At 33.5% G+C, this 18,222-nt stretch overlaps 1 long non-coding RNA gene across 2 annotated transcripts; it reads left to right on the plus strand.

Moving 5' to 3' along the window:
* Window positions 1-8,465: 8,465 nt before the first annotated feature.
* Window positions 8,466-17,914, plus strand: si:rp71-1h20.3. Of its 2 annotated transcripts, none has more exons than XR_012397053.1 (4): window positions 8,466-8,595; window positions 11,225-11,367; window positions 13,821-13,885; window positions 17,250-17,914. It is a non-coding gene; the product is annotated as a si:rp71-1h20.3 (long non-coding RNA). The 2 variants fall into 2 exon arrangements; XR_222769.6 differs by having other exon boundaries at window positions 8,466-8,586.
* Window positions 17,915-18,222: the final 308 nt, after the last annotated feature.

Below are 18,222 nucleotides of genomic sequence, written 5' to 3' on the forward strand. Positions count from 1 at the left end.
GTTGTGTGTTCAGAGATGGTCTTCTACAGACCTCGGTTGTGCTTATTTGAGTTACTGTTGCCTTTCTATCAGCTGGAACCAGTCTGGCCATTCTCCTCTGACCTCTGGCCTCATCAACAAGGCATTTGCACCCACAGAACTGCCGCTCACTGGATATTTCCTCATTGTCGGAGCATTCTCTGTAAACCCTAGAGATGTTTGTATGTGAAAATCCCAGTAGATCAGCAGTTTCTGAAATACTCAGAGCAGCCAGTCTGGGACCAACAACCATGCCATGTTCAAAGTCACTTAAATCCCCTTTCTTCCCCATTCTGATGCTCACTTTGAACTGCAGCAGATCGTCTTGACCATCTCCACATGTCTAAATGCATTGAGTTGCTGCCATGTGATTGGCTGATTAGAAATTTGCGTTAACGAGCAGTTGGACAGGTGTACCTAATAAAGTGGCCAGTGAATGTATAATACTTTAAATTTGGGTCAAGTATGACCCTTTCACAAATTTCACAAAAATTTTTATTTTGTGTCTGAAGCAGTATGATTATGTAATAAATTTAGTAAATGAATATCCAACACATTTAGTTTAAATATAGTTAGATGAATGCATGATTGATCAATTGATGTTGTCTTCATTATATTACTCTCGTCTTGTATGTATTTGGCATTGTTTGAATGTTGATAACATTGTGTTAAGTCTGTTATTTTTTAGGTTAATTATTTGTGAAGCACCACACGTGTCAGAATTAGTTGCCCCCAAGGGAATTAATAAAGATTTAAACTAAACTAAACTTTTAGCTTCACTAAAATGTCAATACTTAAGCATTTTAATATCAAACACAACATTATTTAGATAAATATAACGACACAGGGGGAAAAAACACTTTATATATATTAAAACATGATAAATTTAAAAGCACTCCATATTTCATACCATAATATTGTTATGAACTAATTTCTTATTCAGTTTATGGTCTGAAGCATGTGCAGTTGTCTTGATATATGTAAATAAAATCTAATTTATTAGATTTGTTAATGGATCAAATTTATTTGTTAGATTTATTAGATTAGACTGGACTATTGCAACTCTCTTCTCCGGGCTTCCAGCTAACTCTATCAAACCTCTTCAGATGCTCCAGAACGCAGCAGCACGAGTGGTCTTTAATGAACCTAAAAGAGCACATGTCACTCCGCTGCTCATCCGTTTGCACTGGCTGCCAGTTGCTGCTCGCATCAAATTCAAAGCTCTGATGTTTGCCTACAAAGCGACTTCTTGCTTTGCTCCTTCTTATCTGCTCTCACTTCTGCAGATCTATGTGCCCTCCAGAAACTTGCGTTCTGTGAATGAACATCGCCCCGTGGTTCCATCCCAAAGAGGGAAGAAATCACTTTCCCGAACTCTCGCATTCAATCTGCCCAGTTGTTGGAATGAACTCCCTAACTGCATCAGAACGCCAGAGTCACTCGCTCTCTTCAAGAACCGACTAAAAACTCAGCTATTTAGTCTCCACTTCCCTTACTAATCTGCAATTGCCTCTCTGGCTCCACCGATAACAAAAAAAAAAAACTAAAATTACTAATGTTTTGCTTCTTACAGACCTGAAACTCGCCTACAGCACTTATTCATTGTTGCTTTTATAGTTGTGTAAATTGCTTCCTTGTCCTCATTTGTAAGTCGCTTTGGATAAAATGTATTATTTATTATTTATTATTCTGCCAAATATGTTTATATGTAATAACTAAAGTAATCACTCTGCTTTTCTGAATTGATTTAAACAGAAATGCTAAATATTTAAGACAAGAACATTATAAGTTACTGTAATTAAATGACATAAAAATAAACAGTAGTCCCTTACTTTACTTTTTAAAATGTTAATAATTTTAATAATTATATAATAAATTATCTAATTTCATTTGATCATTTTTATTTTAATTGTAATTAAAGTCGTTTAATTACACTTAACTAGCTTCTTTGTAACTCAGCACACACAACACTGCTCCAATGTCTGCACGCTTTTCTCCTTATTTTCTCCTATTAAATATTATCGTGACAAAGCAAATTGCCTTTGTAATTAAAACTATTGTTGCAGGAATCTTTAATTGCGTCACACAGTCACTCATCTACGCAGGCACCTTTTGTTTTTGCCCTTAACAGTTTATAGTTTCTTTTCTGGCAGTGAAACAAAGGTTAATCCCTAGGCAGACCTTATAAAGAGTTGAAATTCATTTGACAAACTAAATGCATCTTCAGTTTGTTTAGCTTCATACATGCTTTCAATATACAAATTATTTACCAGTTACACCTATAAATTCCTTACATCATGCATAAATCATGCAATATGTGATAATTATTCACAGACAAAAATAAGTAGTATTTTAAAAGTAAGTTAAAGTACTGATAAAGGATATAGTAATAATAAAATATTATAAACAGAGAATATGCAAGCTAACGTAACAAACTATTAGCTGAAATAAGAATTGGTCATTCTACAAATGTTAACTGAATACACACTGTAGTACTGACAGAATGCAATTTGTGCATGTGTTTGAAAACGTAATATTCTGTAGTGCATTGAGTGACTGTTTATGATCATTTGATGATCTAACAATAACAATTCTTAAATCAAGAAGATTTTTTCTAGACAAGCAGAATATATTGTCTCTTTTTAAGAAATAATATGTCAAAATGAAGTGAGTTTTTCCTTAAAACTAGCTAAATAATCTGCCAATGAGGTAAGCAAAACTTTGTTTTTCCTTTTGATTTCAGATTATTTTTCTTACCTCATTTGGCAGATTATTTAGCTTGTAATAATGTTAATAGCCTGTAATTAGCTTGTAAATATATATATATATATATATATATATATATATATATATATATATATATATATATATATATATATATATATATATATATGTATATATAGCCTCTTATACACACACACACACATGCACACACACACACACACACACACAAACACGTTTGTTTTTGTGAAAATTGCGTACATTACATAGGTTTCCATTCATTTTATATTGTCCAAACTGTATATTGTACATATTGTATTGCCCCCACCCTACCCCTAAACCAGCCATCACAGGAGACTGTGTGCAGCTTTACTCTCTAAAATAATCTCATCCTGTGGGATTTAGAAGCTTTTTGAGAAATGAAGACGTCACTAATATCCTCGTATTTCATCTCCTTTTTGTAATACCCGTGCCATGTCATTATACAGATTTGTGAACTGACTTGTCACAAGAACACACACATACACACACACACACACACACTTATAAACTTATAACAGTGTAATATGAGTTACACTACGTTTCTTTTGTCCAACGTTGTGAAATGAAAACCCACACCAACACGAGGAGAACATGCAAACTCCACACTGAAATGACAATTGACCCAGCTGGGGCTCGAACCAGCGATCTTCGTGCTGTGAGGTGATCGTGCTAGCCACTGCGCCACCTTGACGCCCCATTACTATATTTATAAAAACTAAATTTGTATATAAACTTACTGTAATATGACCACTGCTGAAAATTTCAGCCTGATCTCTCAAGAAAACATTCAGTCGAAATTGTACGGTTTTAAAAAGGAGGCGTGGCACCTAACCCCACCCCTAAACCCAACCGTCATTGGGGGGATGAGCAAATCGTACTAAATTTTATGAATTCTATACAAATGTATACGAATTAGCCACTGAATCAAAAAGTTAGGAAATATTGCGTTGGACAATTCATGAATGTGTGAAATAAAAACATATCTGGAAAGCACAGTGATTGAGAGCCGATGTAAATGAATGTGGTTGTGCAGGTCATGTTCAGGCGAGGTGTGTGTGTGTTGGGGAAATCACAGAGATCATAAACACCTCAGCTGTCATTCAGATTTATTGCTGTTATGGAAAAAAATAATGCAGTCGAACACTTTGCGAAATTGCAAAAACTGAAAGACCTTAAATGATGCAATGGATCGAATGTTAGCAAGGAAATTATTCCAATCTCTTGGACCCTTAAAAAAGCTCTTTTACCCATAGATTTTTTACAACAAGGAACAAAAAATAAATCTGAACAGAATGCCTTACTTGATAATTTAAGGAAAAACATACAAAATATTTTTGTAAATAATATGCATACTCAAAATGAATACATTTAAATATAAATTGAAGCCAGTGAATATGTCGTCATGTGTGCAAAGATGGCCACTGCAACAGATCATACATTAAACAATGATGTGTGTGAAAAGAACAACCCAGAACAAATCTACAAAGTCTATTATATGCTGTATTAAAGGCAGCAAGATCCAATTTTAACGCACCCTGATAAACAATATAGCAATAATCAAAAATTGGCAAAATAAGTTGAAGAGCTAGTTTCTTACAAACACTAAATGAAAAACAACGCCTAGACCGATATAATGTACTAATTCCAAAGTTGACTTTACTAACAATATGATTAATATGTGATTTAAAGGAAAGTTTAGAATCAAGCCACACTCCAAGGTATTTAATCGTATCAACTTTATCCAAAGAAGTATCGTCATTACATAATATAGAATAAGAGTAACTTTTTGATTTAGGTTAAGATTCACTCAAAAATAAAACAAAAGGAAGTGGTGAAATAATAAAACTTCAACACTGTAAAAAAAAATGCAGGTTCCACAGTTCATTTATGTTGTCTCAACATGAATGGTTACAAAGGTACCGGTGCTTTAATGGCACCAGGTTTCCCAACCCTAAGTTATTATAATTATTTTATGCCTAGAGCAGAGGGCCTCCTCTGTACACACTGCTCCCTGGTTTAGGAAAGGCTTTCCTCTTCACACCAGCCATCTCAGTCTCCAGTGAAAGAGTATTTTCATCAGCAGGGGACATTGTAAATGTGCAAAGACCTCAGCTTATGCCAGAAAGCATAAATATGCTGATATTTCTTTTAAAACATGTCACATCCCAGCACAGTCACATTTTATCTTATTTGTATTGTTAAAGAGCCTTCTTTAATTTATTTTGTTCATTTTTAAATTGGGATTCGTTTTAAATGTTTTAATGCACAGCTCAAAGTTTTAGTTTTAGTATTATTCACCTTTTATTTGGATTTTTGTTTTTGCACAGCTCCAAGTTTTAGTTTTAGTATTATTCACCTTTTATTTGGATTTTTGTTTTAAAATTCCAATTCATTGCAAAAAAAGATTTTCTTTAGTAAAAAAATAAATAAAGTGCAGCATTTGAGAAAATTTAAAGAGCTTGTTCGCCTTAAATTTGTCTAAAATTATTTTCTTTAAAAATTTTTAGATTAAATCGTGAATTGTGAGATCATTATTATTATTATTATTATTATTATTATTATTATTATTTCCTTTATTTAGCCAGGAGATCACATTGAGACAGTACTGTCTCTTCTTTCAGTGAGACCTGGTCAGGAAGGCAGGCAGCACATAAAGTTTTATATAAAAGTCACAAAAACAATACCACAAAATTACAAAATCACCATTCATAAAAAGATCAGATCATAAAAAACAATTACAAGTGTCCTTTAAGATGTTGTATAAAAGATGTTTAAAAGTACTCAGAGTCGGAAGTGTGTCAAGACTGAGCTGATTTTGCAGGTCATTCCAAGCACTGGGAGCGTTAACAGAAAAAGCACGTTTGCCAAGTTCTGACAGAAACCTTGGCACTGTTAGACGAAAATAGATCTAGTGTGTTGGTTATTTATGTGAAATGTTAACAGATTTGAAATATAGGATGATAATTTACCTAAGAGAGCCTTTAAAATAAATAAGTGCAGATGTAATTTTCTCCTTTGATATAAAGATAACCAGTCTAAGGAATCATCCAGAATACAGTGATGAGTCTGTAAGGTCTGCGCCTGCCTGAGACGATGCGTATTGCTGCATGATGAACAGAATCTAGTTTTCTGAGTGGTGGCTGCGTGCATATAAAGATAATCACCATAATCCGTTATAGACAGAAATGTACTCTTCCCTAGTGTCTTACGGGCTTTATAAGGAAAACAATTTTTTGACCGCAATAAGAAACCTAATTTTGGCCTAAGCTTTTTCGGTAACTTGTCAATGTGTATATCAAAGGCGAATCTCTCATCAATCAAAATACCTAGATATTTATTGAAGCTAACTCTTTCTGTTTGAACACCATTTAGAGATGTAAATTCAGAGATGTGTGGCCGCAGCTAAAAATCATATATTTTTTTCATACAGTGCAACGTACACTGTAATACTTGAAAAGCGTTCTGTAAATACTGTACAGCAGGCCCGGATTGGCTAATCGGGAGGACCGGGAGAATTCCCGGTGGGCCGGTCCGTTTTTTGGCCGCGAGGGCCGGTCTCCCTAGCTCCAGATTCTGTTGCTCTCAGCAGTCACTCACACTTTTTAAATTTATTTATTTACTTGACCACAGCCTTTTTATTCATTATTTTACTGCAACTCTTCTCTTTTCATCTATTTTAATGATTATAAAACTCAGTTGTATCTGCTTTCTGATAGCAGCTATTGGGTCCAGCGATTAGTACGTTAGTTCAAGACGCCGCGGACCCGGGTTCGATCCTCGTTAGAGTAACTTATTGTTTTCATTTTTATTGTTGTCACATATAATACTGTTAGGGTTGTTGAACATTTGAAGTTCTAAAGCAGCTGTTTTCTCAAAAAAAGACGTGATAGTGTCATTAGAAACTGATTTGGAAATGACTTTATTTTAATATAGTCAGTAGTGAACTGAGGTGGGCCGGTCTGAGGCTTGAAACTCCAGGGCTGAAAAGGAGTCCCACTCCGACCCTGCTGTACAGCTTGGTTTAAGTAATGTGCTGCTGTATATATTATTGTGTCATCGGCATACAGGTGTATTTTAGCTGATTCGTATTGTAAATTGTATCGAATCGTGAGTCGGGTAAAATGTTACATGCCTAGCCGGTGCTTTAAAAACACTATTGGTTGGATTCAGGGAAGGGGGTGGATCAGGGCCGGAGTGGGACTCCTTTTCAGCCCTGGAGTTTCAAGCCTCAGACCGGCCCACCTCAGTTCACTACTGACTATATTAAAATAAAGTCATTTCCAAATCAGTTTCTAATGACACTATCACGTCTTTTTTCAAGAAAACAGCTGCTTTAGAACTTCATATGTTCAACAACCCTAACAGTTTTATATGTCTTAACAATGAAAACAATAAGTTACTCTAACGAGGATCGAACCCGGGTCCGCGGCATCTTTATCTATTATGCTAACCGCTGGACCACAGAAGCTGTGTTCAGAACAGAGACACAACTGTCTTGTATAATCATTAAAATAGATGAGAAGAGTTGCGGTAAAATAATGAATAAAAAGGCTGTGGTCAAGTAAATAAATAAATTTAAAAAGTGTGAGTGACTGCTGAGAGCAACAGATTCTGGAGCTAGGGACACCGGCCCTCGCGGCCAAAAAACGGACCGGCCCACCGGGAATTCTCCCGGTCCTCCCGATTAGCCAATCCGGGCCTGGGGTGGATGGGGGAGTAATCAGTCAGTCAGTCAGTCAGTCAGTCGACGTGGGAACAGCAGGGGTGAATGGCACTTGAGAGGGAAAATCTGAAAAAGCATACACAGCGCCCTCTGGTGGATACGTGAAAACAACAACTGCACAGAAACGTAGCTCCTAGAACATATCTAGTGCTCTGCAGAAATGTATATAGCGGTACATATCATATCAATACATATCAATAATGAGCCTGCAGAATTCATTTATTAAATGTGCATGTAAAAAGAGTGAATTGTGTTCATTTCATGATTATTGTTACAGATTAATATTTATTATTATTGATATCATTATTGTAGAGCAGAAAAGAGTATTAAATAATCGTAAACGTCTTACAGCTACATGTTTGAGACATAAATAACTTAAAAATGCTTTGTATTTTGTTGTATTATTTTTAGTTTGTTTATTCAATGTGTTTATTAGATGATGATGATGTTTATTAGAAGTATTTAAAAAGTTTAACTACATTAGCAGACTGTGTTTGTTTTGATGTGAAAGGAGGAGAATAAAAAATATCCTCAATGCAAAAAATCGATTGCAACTAACGCATACAGTAAGGAAGCACATGATAAATATATTTAGACTTATTTTAAAATGCTGACATCAAGACCAATCAAATAAATGCATTTTTCATTATGGTTCTACATAAATTAGGCTCACTGTTTGATTAGGTTTTTGACATCACTTATGTTGTTTATTTGTATTTTATCACAATGTTTATACACAGTCTTGTTAACTATTTTCCATTCTGGCAAATGCAAGTGTCAGGTTTCTGGTTTATCTGTTATCTGTATTTGCTGCCGGTCACATTAGGCAATCGCTGCTATCACCCGCAGTGAACCTGTTTCTAAAAAAAGCTTTTTCCATTGTCATATGTTTGCTTGTGTTTACGTCACACGGGTGGAGCCTGAAATTGCCAACATGTCTTAGTAGTAATGTTTTACCAGCGTTGGTTATCTTTCTTTCTCGTACTCGATCTGTTCGCTCTGTAGTTTTGATCTCGTCATTAGAGGATTATCAAACGCACAGCTGATGTGGATGTTTTTGCTGCTCAAAGATTCATCAAAAGGTAAATAAAGTATGTATTATTTATATAAAAAGTACAAAATTATATATTTATATTAGTGCTTGGCACAGATTAACTGATTATCATTGACATAATGTATGTGTGTATGTGTGTGTGCTGTGTATATTTATTATCTGTATATAAATACACACATGCATGCATATATTTGAGACGTATGTTTAAATTTAGATATAAAATATACATGTATTGGGTGGCACGATAGAACAGAGCAAGAAGGTCGCTGGTTCAAGTCCCGACTGGGTCAGTTGGCATTTCTATGTGGAGTTTGCATGTTCTCCCAGTGTTGGTGTGGGTTTCCTCCGGGTGCTCAGTTTCCCCCACAGTCCAAACACATGCGCTATAGGGGAATTGATGAACTAAATTGGTCGTAGTGTATGAGTGTGTGTGTGTGTGTGTGTGTGAATGAGTGTGTATGGGTGTTTCCCAGTACTAAAACATATGCTGGAATAGTTGGTGGTTCATTCCGCTGTGGCGACCCTGAGAAATATGTGACTAAGCTGAAGTAAAATTAATAAATAAATGAATATACATGTATATGACACAAATTATATATCATTTTAAATATCTATATAACAAAATGGTCTTGTATATGTGCGTTCATCACATATACATAATAAATATATGTAATACACATACATATGTCAAAACAAAGTTCTGTTTTTGGATGTGTTTATTTATGATTGCATAGCACTTATTTTTATATTTGTATTATAAATTTGTATTAATATTTATATAATATTAATATATAATATTTAACAAACTTAGGTGGGTGTGTGTGTGTTTAATAGAAATTGAGTTACATTATAATAATGGTACATAACTCACTTTTAATGTATGCACTATTTACTATAATTTATTTATTCATCTTTGTTACCGTTAATTAATAAAAGTAAATCGATTCATTGTCATTTCTGTGTGGAGTTTGCATGTTCTCCCCATGTTGGCGTGGGTTTCCTCCGGGTGTTCCGGTTTCCCCCACAGTCCAAACACATGCGCTATAGGGGAATTGATTAACTAAATTGGCTGTAGTGTAAATGCAAGAGTGTATGGGTGTTTCCCAGGGTTGTGTTATGGCTGGAAGTGCATTCGCTGTGTAAAACATGTGCTGGATAAGTTGGTGGTTCATTCAGCTGTGGCGACCCCAGATTAATAAAGGGACTAAGCCAAAAAGAAAATGAATGAAAGAATATTCTGAATATTTAGATTAGAATATTCAGAACACACAGATTAATTGCATCCGAAATAAAAGTTTGCTTTGACACACACACACACACACACACACACACACACACACACACACACACACACACACACACATATATATATATATTATGTCAAAGCGAACTTTTATTTATATATAGGCGACGCAGTGGCACAGGAGGTAGTGCTGTTGCCTCACAGTAAGAAGGTCGCTGGTTCGAGCCTCGTGTGTGTTGTGTATAATTATAATCTATTTATAAATACAGACATGCATGCATATGTTTAAGAAAATGTTTGTTTATGTTTAGATATACAATATAAATGTATATGATACAAATTCATAGTATTATATTAGTAGTATTATATTAGATTTATTATTATATTAGTATTAGTATTATTAACAGTTAAATGTAACAAAACTGTTTGCTTATATTTTGTTTTTATCTATTTGTGTGTATATATATTAATAATAATAACAACAATGCTGATAGTAATATTAATAATAATGAAAGTGCATTGGTGGTGTCCATATGATAGCCACCAACAACACGAGCGTTAGCAGTAGCAGCGTGGTATAAACAGCCCAGACGACCTCCGATAACTACGGCAATAGCGAAGAGTATTAAAGCTAGTAAAGCGAATTATGTAAGAGAAAAAAAGGATAGAGAAATAGTAATAATAATATTAAAAACAATAATATAATACACAAACAAAAGTCAAAACTTGTTTTTCATAATTAAATTAAATATTCATTTATTCATTTTCTTTTCAGCTTAGTCCCTTTATTAATCAGAGGTCACCACAGCGAAATGAATGACCAACTTATCCAACATATGTTTTACGCAGCAGATGCCCTTCCAGCCGTGACCCAACACTGGGAAACACCCATACACACTCATTCACACACAGTTTAGCCTACCCAATTCAAGTGGAGCACCTGGAGGAAACCCAAGCCAACACAGGGGAGAACATGCAAACTCTACACAGAAACACTAACTATTACAAATGCTAGCTATATTACATAAACTGACCCAGCCGAGGCACTAACCAGCCACCTTCTTTTTGTGAGGCGAATTTGCTACCCAGAGCGCCACCGTGCAAGAAATGGGGTTAGATTATAATAATGGTACATTAGTCACCATTGATGTATTTATTCATCTATGTTAACATGAATTAATAAAAATACAGTGATGAATTCTTAGCTCTTGTTAACTCACATTGATTAACTAACTGTTTTGATGAAATTAACTATTAGTAAATGTTGAATTATGATCACTAAATGCGCTACTAGTTTCTTCGTTCTTAGTTCATATTGGTAAATACATTTACATTATTTTAAAGTGTGAGCAAATATTGAATATACGTTATTTCTAATGTATATGTTGTATATTATTTCTGATGGTTATTTATTTGAACCTAGAGGAAATAGTGAGAACATGAGATCACATCTGGATAATCAGAACGATCAAATCAGTAAATGAGTGATGGACAGCAGAGAGAAGGATTTAACATGCAGTGAATTGAAGCCTATTCGCAGAGACAGCATGCAGCACAAACCAAACAGTGAGTATTGTTTTAATTTAATATGGCATTAACTGTAGGAGGTTTTAACAAGTTTGCATAAGGAAGATCAGGTGTAGTTGTCAGTATTTTAACACACCTTAAGATCTTGAGGATTGCTTAAGTGTTAGTTAATACATAGCTATGAGTAAAATGTGTGTGGGTGTGTGTGGAAGGAAGCCAGAAAGACTGAAAGTATGAATGAGCTCCTCCTAAACTCTCAGATTTCATTCATAGTTAACACATATCAATATTTTCATGGGCTACTGTAGGTTGTCACACTGAAAACTGACATTATTCTGATTTTTATTTTAGCTTTATAGCATGAGGTAACATATAGACTAGAGAATGCCAAACCATTGTTTTGAACACTACATTATTTGTTTATGATCTCTGTGATTTCCCCGACACACACACCTCGCCTGAACATGACCTGCACAGCCACTTTCGTTTACATCAGCTCTTGTACACTGTACTTTCCAAACATTTTTTCATTTTACAAAATCAGAAATTGTCCAACGCAATCTCACTGCAGTTCGTAACTTTTTGATTTAGTGGCTAATTCTTCCGATCTAATTCGTACAATTTAGTGCGATTTGCTCATCGCCCATTGACGATTGGGTTTAGGGGTGGTGTTGGGTGCCACGCCTCCTTTTTAAAACCTTACAATTTCGTACGACAGAACTACTTCGTACTAAAGTGGCAAAACGTAATACTTACGTTTCTTCGTGAGATCGGGCTGAAATTTTCAGCAGCGCTCATATTACAATAAGTTCATATACATATTTAGTTTATATGAATATAGTAGTGGGGCATCGCGGTGGCGCAGTGGCTAGCACGATCACCTCACAGCACGAAGATCGCTGGTTCGAGCCCCAGCTGGGTCAATTGTCATTTCAGCGTGGAGTTTGCATGTTCTCCTCGTGTTGGTGTGGGTTTCCTCCGATGCTCCGGTTTACAGGGGAATTGATTAACTAAATTGGCTGTAGTGTACGAGGCCCCGTTTACACTAGTACGTTTTAGTTTCAAAACGGCGTTTTAGAATGAAAACGATCCACGTCCACACTAGCATTACACCTAGCATTTCTAAACAGCTCTCCGTCTACACCACTCCTCTGGAAATGCACATCACATGACCACACACACACTCTGGCATGCCAGCTTGATCTCACGAGAAAACGTAAGTATTTTACGTTTTGCGAGTTTAGTGGCTAATTCGTACGAGTTCAGTCGTACGAAATTGTGCGAATTTAAAAAGGAGGCGTGGCACCTAACCCCACCCCTAAACCCAACCGTCATTGGGGGATGAGCAAGTCATACCTAATTGTACGAATTAGATCGTACGAATTCATACGAATTAGACACTAAATCCAAAAGTTACGAATTGCCGTGAGATTGTGTTGGGCATGCTCTGCAGCATATCCAACACTTATCTTATTGCAATTCGTAACTTTTGGACTAATTCATATGAATTTGTGCTATCTTATTCATACAATTTAGTACGATTTGCTTATCTCCCACTGACAGTTGGGGTTAGGGGTATGGTTTGGTGTCACGCCTCCTTTTTAAAAATCAAACATTTTTGTACGACTTAACTCGTACGAATTTGTACAAATTAGCCACTAAACTGATAAAACGTAAATTACTTACGTTCCAGCCAGATGAGCGCTGTGCTCATCGAACTGTTCATCAAGGATCTACCGCTGGATCTAATCTCACTATATTTGTAAACGTGATATTTAATTCATCTTGTTGTCTATATCTATGACATATTTAACGACTTTGGTCTTTTGAATCTATTACTTGTTGACTGATTGCTTGCGTTTATTTCCTATAATGTATAAACTTATTGTACGTTATACTTTTATAACGGCCATTATTGATTATTATACTGATATTCAGCAAAAGAGAGGGCATGTCTCCGTTTTCCCCATCCACACTGAGACTGGGCAGCAGCATTTTAGAATGAAAACGGGCTCTTCAGCGTTTTCAAAATGCTCCGTTTTCAATGCTCGGAAACTCTGGCATAGGATAGACGCATGGCTTAACCGTAGCAAAACTTATGCGTTTTAAAACAAAACCTATTAGTGTAAACGGGGCCTCAGTGTGTGTGAATGAGTGTTTCCCAGTGCTGAGTTTTGGCTGGAAGGGCATCCGCTAGTCTTAAACATATGCTGGAATAGTTGGCAGTTCATTCTGCTGTGGCGACCCCTGATGAATAAGAGACTAAGCTGAAAGAAAATGAATGAATTAACAAATATGATGCCTTAAACAATTGAAACGTAATAAGTCTTAACACACTTAACATCTATTAAATAGTGCTACAGTATGGGTTTAAGTATGATGGTTTGAGAAAACTAAAGGACTTGCTTTACTGTGTTTTTAACAAAACATTCAGACATTATTTTCTTTGTAAAGCCCTGATTTAAGCTTATAATTTGCTCTTTTTATTGCAGTGTGTGTGGACGCAGACAGACATCTAGAGCTTAACTCTTGTCAGTCGGCAAGACTCAAAGAAAAGGTGAGATATTAATTTATCATCTAAAGCAGGGGTTGTCAAACTTTAAGGACACTAGGAGTATATTTGCAAAACTCCCTAGTTACTTTGTAGAGGAAACATTAGCAACCACATAGCAGCACCCTAGCAACAATCCATAATATCTTAGCAACACTATAGCTACATTCCAAAATCCCATAGCAACATCCTAGCAATTACCAAGAATTTCTAAACAACACCTACTAAGGCCATTAATATGTTAATGACACAATAGCAAACATCCAATCCACTCTAGCAACTAAAAAGCAAGGCCTTAGCAACCACCCATAATATTTTAGCAAAATACAGAAACACCCCTTCAACACTGTAGCAACCATCCAATCCCCTAGGGTTAGAACAATTCTATTTTAGGGGTCCACAGAGATATTATTAGGTAAATAATAGAGCAAGGTGGGGCGACACGGTGGCTCAGTAGGTAGTGCTGTCACCTCATAGCAAGAAGGTCGCTGGTTCGAGCCTCAGCTGGGTCAGTTGGCGTTTCTGTGTGGAGTTTGCACGTTTTCCTTGCATTCGCGCAGGTTTCCTCCGGGTGCTCCGGTTTCCCCCACAGTCCAAACACATGCTGTACAGGTGAATTGGGTAGGCTAAATTGTCCGTAATGTATGAGTTTGGGTGTTTCCCAGAGATGGGTTGCAGCTGGAAGGGCATCCGCTGCTTAAAACATATGCTGGATAAGTTGGCGGTTCATTCCACTGTGGCAACCACTGATTTATAAAGGGACTAAGCCGATAAGAAAATGAATGAATAGGCCAAGGTCTTTAGCCTCCTTGTTAGAGCAACCCATGTAGAAGGTCGCCGGTTTGATCCCAGCTTGCAGCGGGTTAGGTGGTAAAGGACCAACGGGGTTACATTAGCAAAACACAAAAACACACCAGAGTAACCTAGCACCCACACCTTAGCAACCACACTGCACAGCAACCCCCTGCTAATGGCCCAGAATGACTTGGCAACACCCTAATAACTATCCCAGTGGACCAGGCACATGCACAACCTGTGTAGTGCACATGACCTTTTTTCTCTTGGATAAAAAGTGCCCTGCAAAAGGTCTTACTGCCCCACTTAGTGTGCCTAGTCCACAACCGTCTGGAAACTTGACGCGTATTTGACATCTTCATATTGATGTTGACAAATGTTTATTCATATAATTGCTCATCCCTCTCTCTCTCTCAATTCAATTCAATAATTGCTTTATTGGCATGACAAATGTTACAAATGTTTTGCCAAAGCAGTTATAAAGTTTACATAAAAATAAAAGAACATACATATATAATAAAAAAAACACAGCAAACAGTAGCAGTAGTAAAATAGTCGTTTTTAAAAAAGATATATACATATTATAATTTAATAAAAATATAAATAATATATCATATTATTATTCAAAATATCAAATTATTATTCAGTATATCATATTATTATTCAAAATATCATATTATTATTCAATATATCATATTATTATTCATTATATCATATTATTATTCATTATATCATATTATTATTCAAAATATCAAATTATTATTCAGTATATCAAATTATTATTCAGTATATCATATTATTATTCAGTATATCATATTATTATTCAATATATCATATTATTATTCAGTATATCATATTATTATTCAGTATATCATATTATTATTCAGTATATCATATTATTATTCAATATATCATATTATTATTCAGTACATCAAATTATTATTCAGTATATCATATTATTATTCAATATATCATATTATTATTCAGTACATCAAATTATTATTCAGTATATCATATTATTATTCAATATATCATATTATTATTCAGTATATCATATTATTATTCATTATATCATATTATTATTCAATATATCATATTATTATTCAGTATATCATATTATTATTCATTATATCATATTATTATTCAGTATATCATATTATTATTCAAAATATCAAATTATTATTCAGTATATCAAATTATTATTCAGTATATCATATTATTATTCAGTATATCATATTATTATTCATTATATCATATTATTATTCAGTATATCATATTATTATTCAGTATATCATATTATTATTCAATATATCATATTATTATTCAGTATATCATATTATTATTCAAAATATCAAATTATTATTCAGTATATCATATTATTATTCAAAATATCATATTATTATTCAATATATCATATTATTATTCATTATATCATATTATTATTCATTATATCATATTATTATTCAAAATATCAAATTATTATTCAGTATATCAAATTATTATTCAGTATATCATATTATTATTCAGTATATCATATTATTATTCAATATATCATATTATTATTCAGTATATCATATTATTATTCAGTATATCAAATTATTATTCAGTATATCATATTATTATTCAGTATATCATATTATTATTCAATATATCATATTATTATTCAGTACATCAAATTATTATTCAGTATATCATATTATTATTCAATATATCATATTATTATTCAGTATATCATATTATTATTCATTATATCATATTATTATTCAGTATATCATATTATTATTCATTATATCATATTATTATTCAGTATATCATATTATTATTCATTATATCATATTATTATTCATTATATCATATTATTATTCAGTATATCATATTATTATTTATTATATCATATTATTATTCAAAATATCAAATTATTATTCAGTATATCAAATTATTATTCAGTATATTATATTATTATTCAAAATATCAAATTATTATTCAGTATATCAAATTATTATTCAGTATATAATATTATTATTCAATATATCAAATTATTATTCAGTATATATTATTATTATTCAATATATCATATTATTATTCAAAATATCATATTATTATTCAGTATATCATATTATTATTCAATATATCATATTATTATTCAGTATATCATATTATTATTCAGTATATCATATTATTATTCATTATATCATATTATTATTCAGTATATCATATTATTATTCAGTATATCATATTATTATTCAAAATATCATATTATTATTCAGTATATCATATTATTATTCAGTATATCATATTATTATTATTCAATATATCATATTATTATTCAGTATATCTCATTATAGTTCAATATATCACATTATCATTCCACTTATCATTCATATCATATTATTAATTTATAACAATAAAAATAATAAATTAAAATAAACTGTACATTTAACAATCAACATTTTAGAATAAAACAGTAATAAAAAAACAATAATAATCAGTATATTTACAATGATTCTCTCTCTCTCTCTCTCTCTCTCTCTCTCTCTCTCTCTCTCTCTCTCTCTCTCTCTCTCTCTCTCTCTAGATCCACGCAGTGTGTTTTGTGCTCTTCAGAGATTTGATCTTCAGCTCTCACTCTGCGGGCACAGAGTCACTGCTCCCCCTAGTGGACACAATTGTATAGCACAAGAGCACACCTGACAGCATTGTACGTTTTTTTACACTAAAACACTGTACAGTGTGAAGGTTTTCAGTTTACTGTTTCCTGATGTCAGTGTTAAACTTAAAAAAAGGCCATGAGTTAATGTATTTCCTAACATGAACAAGTGCTGAACAATATATTTAATACAGTATTTATTAATGCAAAGCTGTTTATTAATAGTTCTCATTAACTCACAGTGCATTAACCAATGTTAACACGCATAGATATTAATAATGCTTTAGTAAATGCTCAACTTTGATTAAAAAATATGTACAAGACTGTTTATACTTTGGTGGTAAATACATTGACAAATATTAACTACTGGAACATTATTGTAAAGTGTGAGCCAGTGTTTAATCTTCATTGTAAAGGATCTTTAGGGGGTTTCTTTTAAGATTTAAGTGTGAAAGGATTTCACTATACTTAATTTGTTTTATAATAAAAATCTTTGCTATCTTTTTGTAAGTTCCATACATTTGTAAAATGTGTATATATATATAATGCTTTTTATACAAATAAACTGCCTCTGAGAGGTGCATTAAACCTGATCATATCTCCACTTTGTGCTCATATCATTTCTTTTATTTCTCAGTTTTTAAAACACTCTAAATGGGGACTACTACAGAAGTTGTTAGAGACATTTAATGTATATTTCACTTCTTAATCATGCAAATTTGCTGTTAATTTACTCAGACTAAACCCATCCAGATTGCAGGTCACTTTTTTCCAGCAGAACATTAAACAGAGAAACATGCTGTTCATTTACTAAGTCTAATTCTTAGAATCAAATAGTAAATCAGGGAACACAGAATTAGTACCCATGGCTCCAGACAATAGTGCAATGTAATGTAATGTG

Source organism: Danio rerio, chromosome 21 (assembly GCF_049306965.1).
Source record: "Danio rerio strain Tuebingen ecotype United States chromosome 21, GRCz12tu, whole genome shotgun sequence".
In the NCBI taxonomy this organism is placed as follows: Eukaryota; Metazoa; Chordata; class Actinopteri; order Cypriniformes; family Danionidae; genus Danio; species Danio rerio.